We start from the raw sequence: 11718 nt of genomic DNA, 5'->3' as shown, positions 1-11718 counted from the left end.
AGATTGATTCCAGAATGAGCCAGCATATCTGATTAGCCTCTTTGGGGTAAAGAGAGGATGAGAATCTCGATGGACGGTTCCCCCATGACTGTATCCAATGGTGTGAAAGGAGTTCACAGAAGCCAAAACCCAGAGGCTGTAACTGGAAGACTATGCAGGAAAAAAGCCCACAGTCCTTGCTTCTCAAGTGTGGTTTCCACAACCGGCAACATCATTATCACCTGGGAGCTCATTAGAAATGTAGATCTGGGGGGGCCCAGGCCAGATCCACAAAATCAGAAACTCTAAGGTCGGGCCCCGGAATCCATGTTAACAAGCCAGCCTGGTGATTGTGAGGCAGACTCAATTTTGAGAGATATCGACTCCCCTAAATAGTAGCTTTGACAAAATCTCATTGTTGTTCTTCTGCCAGCATAGCTAAAGGTGAGACTTCTGTCCCTCTTGCCGAATGACCTCAGTAGGGTTCTAGTTGGTTGGTCTACTCACTCTCAAGCCGCATAAATTCATCTCCCATTCAGGGTTAGGAAGAAACTACATAATACATATATATGATCATGTTATTCCTCTGATCTTTTTAAGTGGGAAGTTTTGTCTAATGTCTCTGTCTCTATTCCTGTTTCTCTCTCCCAGCCTATTTGCAGGTGCAACAATATGGCAACCTTTGTTCTTCTAGCCCAGACCCCAGTTGTGTTGTATCTCAGTGGTTCTTGTCCCTCAGAGATGAGTGGTGGGTATCCCACATTGATCTCCAACCCCCAGCAGGTCCTGGCTCTAGGACTGAGGCCACTTCCTTCCGCCTTCTGGTTCTTTTTAAAAATTATTTATTTATTTATGAGAGACAGAGAGAGGCAGAGACACAGGCAGAGGGAGAAGCAAACTCCCCATGGAAGCCTCATGTGGAACTCGATCCCAGGACCTCGGGATCACAACCTGAGCCAAAGGAAGATACTCAACCACTGAGCCACCCAGGTGCCCCTGCCTCCTGATTCTGACCTTTGTATAAGCTGGAGATGGAGGCCTGTCATCCTTTTCCCCCATGAAACCTTCCAGACTTGACAGACCAGCTTAAGGACTCCTCCTCTGTGCCCCCACAGTGCATTATATTGTTCTTGGCCACATCATTCTGAAAATTGTTTATGTGACTTGTCTCCCCTATTAGTAAATTTCTTGAGGCTGAAGGCTGCAGTTTACTCCTATGTTCCCTGGATATCTTGCACAAATGAACCAATCGACATATGCTTGGTGGAGTAAAAAAATATACAAAGAAATATGATTCTTACTGTTCTGTGAATATACGCGATGACGAGCATATTCAGCAGCTACAATGTGGCTCGAATCTTACAAAATGTCAACCCCCCACTCTCTTATCATTTTGTAATGTTATCTAGTGTCAGATTTAGAATATGCAATCATTCTTTAGTTTTGCAACATGTTACAAAGTGAGTTGGTGTTAGCTTTTTCATTGCTTCATGAGATTTCTGGATTTCCTGGGGCCAGAATATTGGCAGTTAGTTAAATGTTGCCAATGAAATAAAGTCCAAAGAGAAGTTTAATTTTGTAAAAATAGCATATTAATAGTGGAGAACAGCTCCTAGGCTCTTTTGGGACTTTGAGAGTAGGACCCCACTCCAAGATTTCCTTGAATTTCATTTAAATAGCAGAGAAAACACTATTTTCTAGCCAAACTTGCCATAACTGGCAGGAGCTATAGGATTTTCAAATGTTTTTGGCAATGTTTCCAAAAACACATGTGCTTAAATCTCTCCAGGACCAACGCATCTGAGTAAAATCATAGCCAAATTTGAAAATGTCAGACATGAGCTTTCTACACCAAAGGATTCTAAGCACGGAATGCCTTCACTAGTTTGTCATTCCTTTAAATGAAGCCCCAAATGACTTTTCTATCATCAGAACAAACATTATTAGTTAATAACAGAATTAAATATGAGGGTCATTTTGCGATTTATTTATTTACATGCTGTACTTTTTACTTAAGAATTAGACATTTAACAACAAAGGGTGCCTGACCAAGAGTTTAGGGAAAAGAGAAAAAGATGAAAGAAATTCAAGAAAACAATCTCGCAAATTCAGAATGTGGAGCCTTCAACAAAGTAGCTTGCTTTGTCTCTTGAAAAAGTCAGCGTAGTTAAAAAAAAAATTAGTGGAAAAAAATTGGCCTAGAATAAAAAGACATAACAACACCTATAAAGTATGAAACTTGACTTGCGTTTGAGAAATATAGCCATAGGGTACTTGGGTGGGTGGCTCAGTGGTGGAGCATCTCCCTTGGGGATCCCAGGATCCTGGGGTCCTGGGATGAGTCTTGAATCAGGTTCTCCACAGGGAGCCTGCTTCTCCTTCTGCCTATGTCTCTGCCTCTCTCTGTGTGTCTCTCATGAATAAATAAATGAAATCCTTAAAAAAAAAAAAAAGGAAAAGAAAAATAAATAGCCATAAAAAGCATTTGGGAGATAATTCAGGAAATGTCACTATAAATTGAGTATAAGATAATACTAGGAAATTATTGATAGTTATCTAGGTTTGATAATAGTATTGTGTTTGTGTAAAAATATATCCTTATTTATTCTTAGGAGTTATAAGCTGCAGTATTTGTAGGTAAACTGTATGCTGCCTATTATTTATTTTCAAACTTTCCAGCTAGAGAGAGGAGGAAGGGAGGGAGGGAAATGAAGAAAAGAATGTTCAAAGTCTTAAATCTATCCTGGAGCCTCCTTGGAATCATGGCTAAGAAAGAAAGAAAGAAGGAAAGAAGGGAGGGAGGAAGGAAGGAAGCAAGGAAAACTATTAAATCTGTATTATGTGATGAGTGAATGAGTATTCACTGATTTTCAAGTTTTGTGTATGTTTGAAAATGAATAGTAAATTTGAGGAAAAAAGAGAAGGCACTTTGGTTTGTTTTTTGTTTTGTTTTGTTTTGTTTTGTTTTGTTTGTTTTGTTTGTTTGTTTAAGTAGGTTCCACACCCAATGTGGAGCCTAACATGGAGCCCAGCTTGGGGCTTGAACTCACAACCCTGAGATAAAAACCTGAGCTGAGATCAAGGTCACTTAATCGATGAGCCATCCAGGTGTCCAAGGCACTTTAGAGTTAAGCCTGCCTTCCTACACTACCACTTATTAGCTAGACAAGTCAGTACACTTCTCTGTACTTTGCTCTTCTCATCTATAAAGAGAGGTTAATAATAGTTCTAATCCATAGAATTGTTATAAAAAGAACATGAGATGAACACATGTAAAACGTGTATTTTGCATGTGTAGTTTACACTTACCTATTACTATCATTGTAATAATTACAAAGGTAATAATTAATACCTACTACTAGAAAGTTAATGTCTATAAGCATTAGTAATACCTATTACTATTATCAGTTTTTAAGGTGCAATTTAGGCTTTTCTTTTTTTTTTTTTTTTGAAAGAGAGGGGAGGGGAGGGGCAGAGGGAGAGGGGGAGAGAGAATCCCACGCAGATTCCACGCCCACCGTGGTCTCAATGTGGGGCTTGATCTCATGACCCTAAGATCATGATCTGAGCCAACCAACTGAGCCATTCAGGTGCCCCAAATTTAGGCTTTTCAAAGCACTTTCATAATATCTTCTTTGAAACGTACACTAAGCCTGTGACACAAACAAAATTGGGAAAATATTTAGCACATCATTTACTATTAAATATTATCCCAAATTTTCCATATGTTACATTTATTATATTAGGATTATTGAAAATAAATATATACCAGAATGAAATAAAAACTACTACAGTGTTACTTTTACAAAATACCCAATCTTTAAAAGAAAAATACCCCCAAAATAGGATATATATATATTTTTTAACAACAATATTTTAAGCATTTAAATATTTTAGTGTTAATCTTTGTAAACCACTCACTTAAGAGAGACAACAGTTCTACTCTCTTTTCTTCAAAACAGCTTGAATTAGATGGTGACTATGGCTTCTCAGGGGATGAATCATTCCATTGTATTCTGTTTATAACAAGACTGGAACATCAGATGTAGGATATGCTTATAAATCAGGATAATGTGCTTACAAGAGTAGGTCCTATTGATTTTCAGCATCTTTCTAAAAGATGCATGAAAAGGCTGGCTGGGGAAAAAGTTAGAGGCTCTTGAGAGTCAACTAGTGGCCTTGGCCTTGTTAAGGCCACTGGCCATGGTAATAAAAACAGTACCAATAATATTAACACCTGTTGATTTGTACTTAGTAAAGCTGGGCATTGTCTAAGCTGCATTTCTCATATGACTTGGGTGAGTATGGCTGGGCTTAAATTTTCTTTTCTGATAAAACTGAACTATTTTTTAAAAGATTTTATTTATTTATTTGAAAGAGAGAGCACGAGCAGGGAGAGGAGCAGAGGGAGAGAATCTCAAGCAGATTAGCCCTGAGCACGGCGCCTGATGCGGTGTTCGATCTCGCCACCCTGAGATCATGACCTGAGTAGAAACCAACAGTTGGTTGCTTAACTGACTGAGCCACCCAGGTGCCCCCAAACTGAGCTATTAATAACCCCCTATACCTTCCCTCTCCTGTGTGAGAGTCAAATAAGACAACAGATGAGGATGTGCTTTTATAAAACTGTGAAGTTTTCCACTAATGCACTGGCATTAGTTTCCCTTGGAATATGAAGCTGAGGGGAAGCAAAGAGACGGATGTCTCCACTCTTCCTTGGGAGCCTTTGCTGGGGCACCCTGTGAACTCAGAAGTGCTGGAAAAACTATATTTGGAAGACAAAAAGCATTTCTCTGGTGAAATTGGAAGGGACAGGTTGCTTATTGCTTCTGAACCTACCAGAATCTGAATTTTCTTCACCTTTCTTCTTTTCACTGCGTGCCCATAATTTGCAATCTTACAGAAACTCATTGTGTTTCTCCTGAGAGTGTCAAGGAAGAAGAATATATACCATCTAGGACTAGGTTAGAAGTGGAAATTTGTAAACAAGAAAAATGCTATCTTTATATTTCAAATAAGGCATTTATTCATTTTTTTCTACATAAAAATTTACTGGCTTGTTATATGGTGCCAAACTACTGAATTAATCTCTTAGGAAAGCACACTTTTTAAAGATTAACATTTTTCTGCTCTTCTGCTTTTGGAACATTTCAAAAGCCATTGATATTCTACTCATGCCTAGACACCAAAGGGTGAATGTAATTAAAATGCAATGAGGCAGTAGATGTCAAATAAAAAATGTTCTTCACCCACATGTCCCCAGTACATCTGTGCTGTGTGTCACCCCAGAATGGAGAATCATTGAGAATTTCCCTTATTATACAGTGATCCTGAGTTAATAAAGCAAGAAAGACTTTCAAGTAATAGTTGATTCATTCTAAAATTTAAGGCATCAGTGAAGCCATGGGATGTGGTGTTTTTACCCTGTTTATAATATGGCAATAATCCTGCATGTATACTGGAGCTGGATTTCCAACAAGGTCCATGGAGAATTTATTTCTATCCCAGATGTCACAGTGAACAGTCTGCGAATAACAGACTGGTTCTTTCTAGAAACAAAGATGGCATTACAAACACATAAGACACCTTATAGTAGCAACCTGGAATTTTTTTTTTTTTTTTTTTTTTTTAGTTTTAAATGTCATCAGTCAGCAGGTGTAGTTTCTTCCTGGATTGCAATGAGATTCTTCGATTGTATTATCCTGCGATCCCATAGGAATCTCTCTGCAGGTGCCAGAAACAGTATTTCAAAGTCAGGCTATTGAGTTAACCCAAACTGCAAACTCTTACTCCCTTAGGAGCCATAAACTGGGAGACTAGTGGGAGAAATAGGCCCTAAAGCTTCAGGCCTGCTGGAATTTGTGCCCTCTGACTTTGTTTAGCCAGGAAAACTATGTTAACAGTGCTTCACAGCTGTGTTAACTCTTGCTGTTTACCACAAGCCAGGAAGAATCAGAAGCTCTCTCGTACATTGTCTTTGGGAAAACCAATTATGCAGGTATTCATTCATTTAAAATGCCAAATGTGTAGATCCTTTGATTTAGCCATTCCACTGCTAGGGGTTTACCCTAAGGAGGTCATCAGAGGAGAGTACGCAAAGGATTATATCAAAGAGGTTCACCCAATTTTTTATGATATTACCAAAAAAGATAGCATAATGTTCATCAGTAGGGGATTGGTTAGATGCATTTTGGTTCACTGAACTTTGCAGATATCAAAAACAATGAAATAGGTTCATGTGGATTTTAATTATTAATTAGTATCAACATGAATATTCATAAGTTAATATTGTTGAGTGAAAAGCACATTAGAGAACCGTAGGATTCCATTCCATGTCAGTAAAGTGTGTGTGTGTGTGTGTGTGTGTGTGTGTGTAACTACACAACAGGGCTAATCACCAAAACGTTATCAGCATCTCTGAACTACCGAGATGTGATTTTTGTTTTCTTCTGTATGCTTCTCCATTTTATTAGGCATTTTATAGGCATCATGTGTCATTTTTATTATTGAAAGTCATTGTTATTCAGAAAAATCATTCCCTCTACAAAACTCACATTATTTCTTAATTATTTGCTAACATGGGAATGTGAGTTCCTCTGCTTGGTAAAGGATTTATTGATTTATGAAAGAGGAAGTGCTGAAACTCAACAGTGTGTGAGCTGTCAAAAACATCCCAGGTCTTGGAGCCATGAGACAAGGGTGAGCCACAACTTCATCGTTACCATGTGGGGCATGTCTGTTTTCTCATCTACAAAATAAAGGTCATCACCATAGACTTATTCATGTCAGGAGATGTTAATAATGCCCTCAGAGTTATACATTTTCAGAGCATTTCCCTTTCCCTCTGGCCTACAATGCTCCCCAGAATATGGTAACATCCACCTTTCACACATGAAGAATTAGCATCTCTGCTTCTTCATCTGTGAAATGGGAATAAATACCACGCCTACTCCAAAGTGTTCAGAGAAATGTAAGTAAATTAACATATGTAAAATGCTTGAAACAGGGGTTGGCAGGTAATGAGTTCTCAATCATATTAGCTGTTTTTTTCTGTTCTCATCAATATCGTCATCATTATTAAGCAGCTTAAATAGTTCTGCAGAGAGCAGATGATTATGATCTTTTCAAGGCATCTGTTGAAACTCTCTTTGAAATGGCAAAGCTGTACCCACTTTTAACTGTGAAGCTGAGAGCCCTGTGGCAGTGTCAGCAGAGGTGAAATAATTTATTTAAAGGTCATTTGATAATTAGGATAGTAAAACTCCTTGAGAGTTATTTAAAAAATCACTTCCTTTATATTGAATCTATACTGATTTACGGAGAAAAATGATCTAGCAAAAAAATAGTTTCTGCTATCTGATCTATTTGAAATGAAAAGAAAACAAAGCCTTATGTTAGGTACATATGGCTAAGCACTTAGCTGCCTTAGTAACATTTCTTCTTGCTTACTAAGGAAAAGCAATGTGACTAAGAAGCCATGAAATCATATTGCTAATTACACTATCTGTACAATGGTTTCTGTGCCACCACTCAATCTCCTGTTTGGGAAGACTTATTGATATGAGAACATTTACACAGTGTATTTACAATTAATCATTGGAAGGCTACAGGGAAGTGTATAATTACAATAAAATAATAAGAGGAATAAATAATAATAGTATCTGTTGAGCATTGCCCCTGTGATAGGCAATGGGCTGAGCACAGTGTATACACTTTCTTATTCAATCCCCAAAACAACCCTAGGATCTGTTGTATTAGTCTTGTTTTACAGCTGAGCAAAGTGAAGCATAAATAACTCATTCAGGATCCAGCTGGGATTAGATCCAGGTGCGTTTGAAAGTCCAGGCTTTTATCCACTATGGGGTGTGAGTGTGTGTGCTGACAAAAGGTGAAAGAATGAGGAGGAAAGAGTTGAGGGGCAGGGGAGGAGAAGGAGAAGAGAAGACAGAGGAAGATGACCATGTATTTTCAAGGACGTGTTGATCTTTCCGAGGGTGACAAGTCTCTTAGTGGCCTGACCTGCTCTGACATTTGCAATGGTAGGAATGAGGCTAAAAAGTAAAAACACATTTCTTTAAGATCCTTCAAAGTCAACTTCTGGTCACTGCTGAGCCCAGATTTACACAAAACAGGCCATTGAGGTCAACCTCCTGGGTTTCAGAAAAAGATATTCTACGGTGAAATTGTAGTGACATCTCCCATGGGCTCTCCTGGCAGCGGAGGCCTCCCCCATGGCTGACCAGCGGAAATCCACCAGCCCCCATCGGGCAGTGAGTGGGTAGACTTCAGCCACCTGTCACCACGACAGCTGGAGGGCCTGGGAAGGGGATGGCTCCAGAGGGTGACATAAGCCTTTAAATGGAAACATTTGTATTGACCGACTATTATCTGGAACCCCAGTATCAAGTGTGCAAAATTTTCTACTTTACCTGGCATGCTGCTCTCTATGAATATCTCTACACCAGGCCCCAGGTAGCAATAGTTTTCAGGTACTGTCTCCAGGACACGTGACAAATGTTGTTCACGTACAGGGCTCACTCCAATGCATTTACCTAGATTTTGACTGAATCCCAAAATACTTTGAAGAGAAATAAAGGCCTGCAGTAGTCTCTGATCTCCATGCTTACTATTAACCATTCATAGTTCCAGTAAATTCCTAATTACACTCTAAGGCAGTTATGAACAATGTAAATTGCCTGTGTGTTTCCCCATTCTGGATGTGCTAACTTTTACCACTTGGGACAGCATATCAGGATATAGGACAGTTAGATTATGGTGGGGACAACCTGGAAGCCTTTCTAATTTATTTGGGATTTCTGGGTGGCTCAGTTGGTTGAGCACCACACTTTTAATTTCAGTTCAGTTCATGATCTCAGGGTCAAGAGATTGGGCTGAGCATGGAACCTGCTTAAGATTCTCTCCCTCTCCCTCTGTCCCTCCCTACCTCCTACACACGTGTGTACACTTACAAGCAGTCTTTCATAAATAAATAAATAAATAAATAAATAAATAAATAAATAAATAAAATTACATTTATTCACCAAATTTGATGTTATAAATGTTATAGTGGCATTCACTACATACATGCATTTAACTTATGCAAATTTTAATATACATCAGTACAGCAAACCTACTGCAAAATTAACTTTTAATATGTAGCCTTTTAGAAACCTTATTGTGTACAGATTATTTATAAATAATAGCCCCAGCTCTCTACTGTGTGTATACTGTGCTTCATGAACAATTTAAGAAGTTTCCAAGGGTGATTTTGTCTATAATCACTTTTTGCTTTAGGCAACATCTCCCCTCTACCTCATACCACCAGCACCACCATCTTAAGCTAAAATTCCACTGTGTTTATAACAAATTACTTTTGACACTTTTCAATGGTGGCCCCAGAATCCACCAAGTGCTATGAGCTAGTGTTTAAATATTATTCATGACTAGTTCAAGGTAGCAGCTGTTTTGTCTTGGTTCAAATTTGTGAAGCCCCGGTCATCATCTGTTAATATTGTGTGTCCATCCCCGCTGAGTACCAGCACTGAATTTACTCTAAAAATATATTTCCTTTTCCACTGAGCTTTTTGAGAAAATTGATTCAGCTGAATGCTTTTATTTTTGTGTGGCACTAGCAATGGAAAATTGAGTATGACAACAGTTTCACTAGCACCAGGGAGGCTTGGGTTTGTTTTTCCTACACAGATCATAGAATAATCTTTGTAAAACATAAACCTGCTTTTGTCCCTCTTCCATTCTTAAAATCCTTCATGGGTTCCCCATTACCCACAGGATGAAGTCCAAACTTCATTGTAAGTGGAACTCACAAAATCTGTGTGCTTCCTCTCAACATTTCTCTCCTTTATACATTCCAGCATTCTGGTCAACCAAACTCTTAGTACTGCTTGGTAATGCCAGGCTTTCTCACCACTCTGAGCCTTTGCTCCTGCTGTTCTATCTGTCCAGGGTGACATCATTGCCCTTGCCCTCTGATTGGGTTTACACATCTTGAACACTGTGCCCAAATATCACTTCCCCAATAATGCCTTTCTGGGGGGGCACCTGGGTGGCTCAGTCCATTGAGCATCCAACTCTTGATTTCAGCTCAGGTCATGATCTCAGGGTCATGAGATCAAGCCCCGAGTTGCATTCCATGCTGAGGATGGAGCCTGATTGGGATTCTCTCTCTGCCCCTCCCTGCTGTTCATGCATGTTTTCTCTCTCTCTCTGTCAAAATAATAATAACAATAATAATAATAAGTAAATAAAAACAAAAATACCAATGCCTTCCTTGACTTCCTGAGCCACACTCAGTCACTCTTTCTCTTACATACCCTCAGTATATTTTTTATACTTCGATAGAGACAGTTGTCACACATTGTCACTCTGTATCAGGTTGTGAATGCATCAAAAGTGGAGGCAATGCTTTATTTACCTTTGTAATTCCAGAATCTTGTGTGGTACTTGCAACACAGTGGTCCTGGAAATCTTGAATGAATCAGTAAATGAATGTCATCGAGAGATACAATCTTAGGAATCAACCCATAGAAGTGTTTTTGACCAGAAGTACACAGAAAAGCTGCAAAGGATCAATGAATTTCCCCTAAAATCAATGTTGCCTTGTGATTGGATTTGTGTGCTGATATTTGTGCACACATTTATCTGAGTAGCTGGTCCATAGCATTCATCATATTCCCAAAGGAAGTCCGATATAATAATAGAGGTACAAATTACTGATATAATTCAATCTCTTCAGAAAACTCGGGTCCATCTTTTCTCTGCTGCAGGATAAAAACAAAATACAAAGCCAAGGGAAAGAGTAGCTTCTGGGAAAAATATGTGTGGTCCTGAGTGTCCCTGAAGAACCAAGTCACCAGGATTGTCTTGTCTCAGTGTTAAGTGTAGGAGATGCTCAAAACTTCAGTGCTTGGGAGAATTTGGACCTAAGGAACTTGCACTACAAGTTTAGAGTTTAGTCGGTTCACTTTCTTGTTCATCGTGAGATTATTGAATGTCAGGGGTGTGGGTGGTGACAAGTGAGGTGGATTCTTCTTCCTTCCTGTTGAATCATGCCCCCACACAATCTCCATATAGTGTAGAGTGCCAAGGGAAGCCACATTCATTTGTGGATTCTTTGCTATTTGAAATCTGTAGCTAAATTACAACGCCACTTAATGTGGCTTGCTTTCTTTCTTTCTTTCTTTCTTTCTTCTTCTTTCTTTCTTTCTTTCTTTCTTTCTTTCTTCATAAATGTCCCTTACATTCTCAACGGGGTGAGTTATTTGCCATTTGCTTTTATAATCTGGTGTTTGTGCAGTGTCATTGGCAAAAGTTAATATGTGCTTCTTGCCACCCCCAGGGATTCCTACAGCTCCATAATGATGGAATTAATCTATAAATGTGGTCTCTAAAAGCACCTCCGGGCCTGGTTTTTTGAATGAAAGGCAGAGTGGATTGGAGACGATCTGTTGGCATCATCATCATTATCTAAATGGATGCAAATGCAGCAGATTGAAAATACTCATCCTTACCAGAAATGATAAAAATCAAAGGCCTGCTATTTGCATATTTAATTGTAATGGTGCATTGAGACCAAATTACTGAGTGGGGGTTATGAGCACTTCACAGAAGGTAATCGGCTCCCACATTTATTTTTGCCATCTTGATGAGCATTTGAAGATGGCCAGGTTTTCTAAACACTTGTGCACTTCCAACCTGGGAGGTACTTTGGCACATCAGGAA

Source organism: Canis lupus, chromosome 20 (genome assembly GCF_003254725.2).
Source record: "Canis lupus dingo isolate Sandy chromosome 20, ASM325472v2, whole genome shotgun sequence".
Taxonomy (NCBI): domain Eukaryota; kingdom Metazoa; phylum Chordata; class Mammalia; order Carnivora; family Canidae; genus Canis; species Canis lupus.
Note: the sequence above shows the minus strand (reverse complement) of the source record.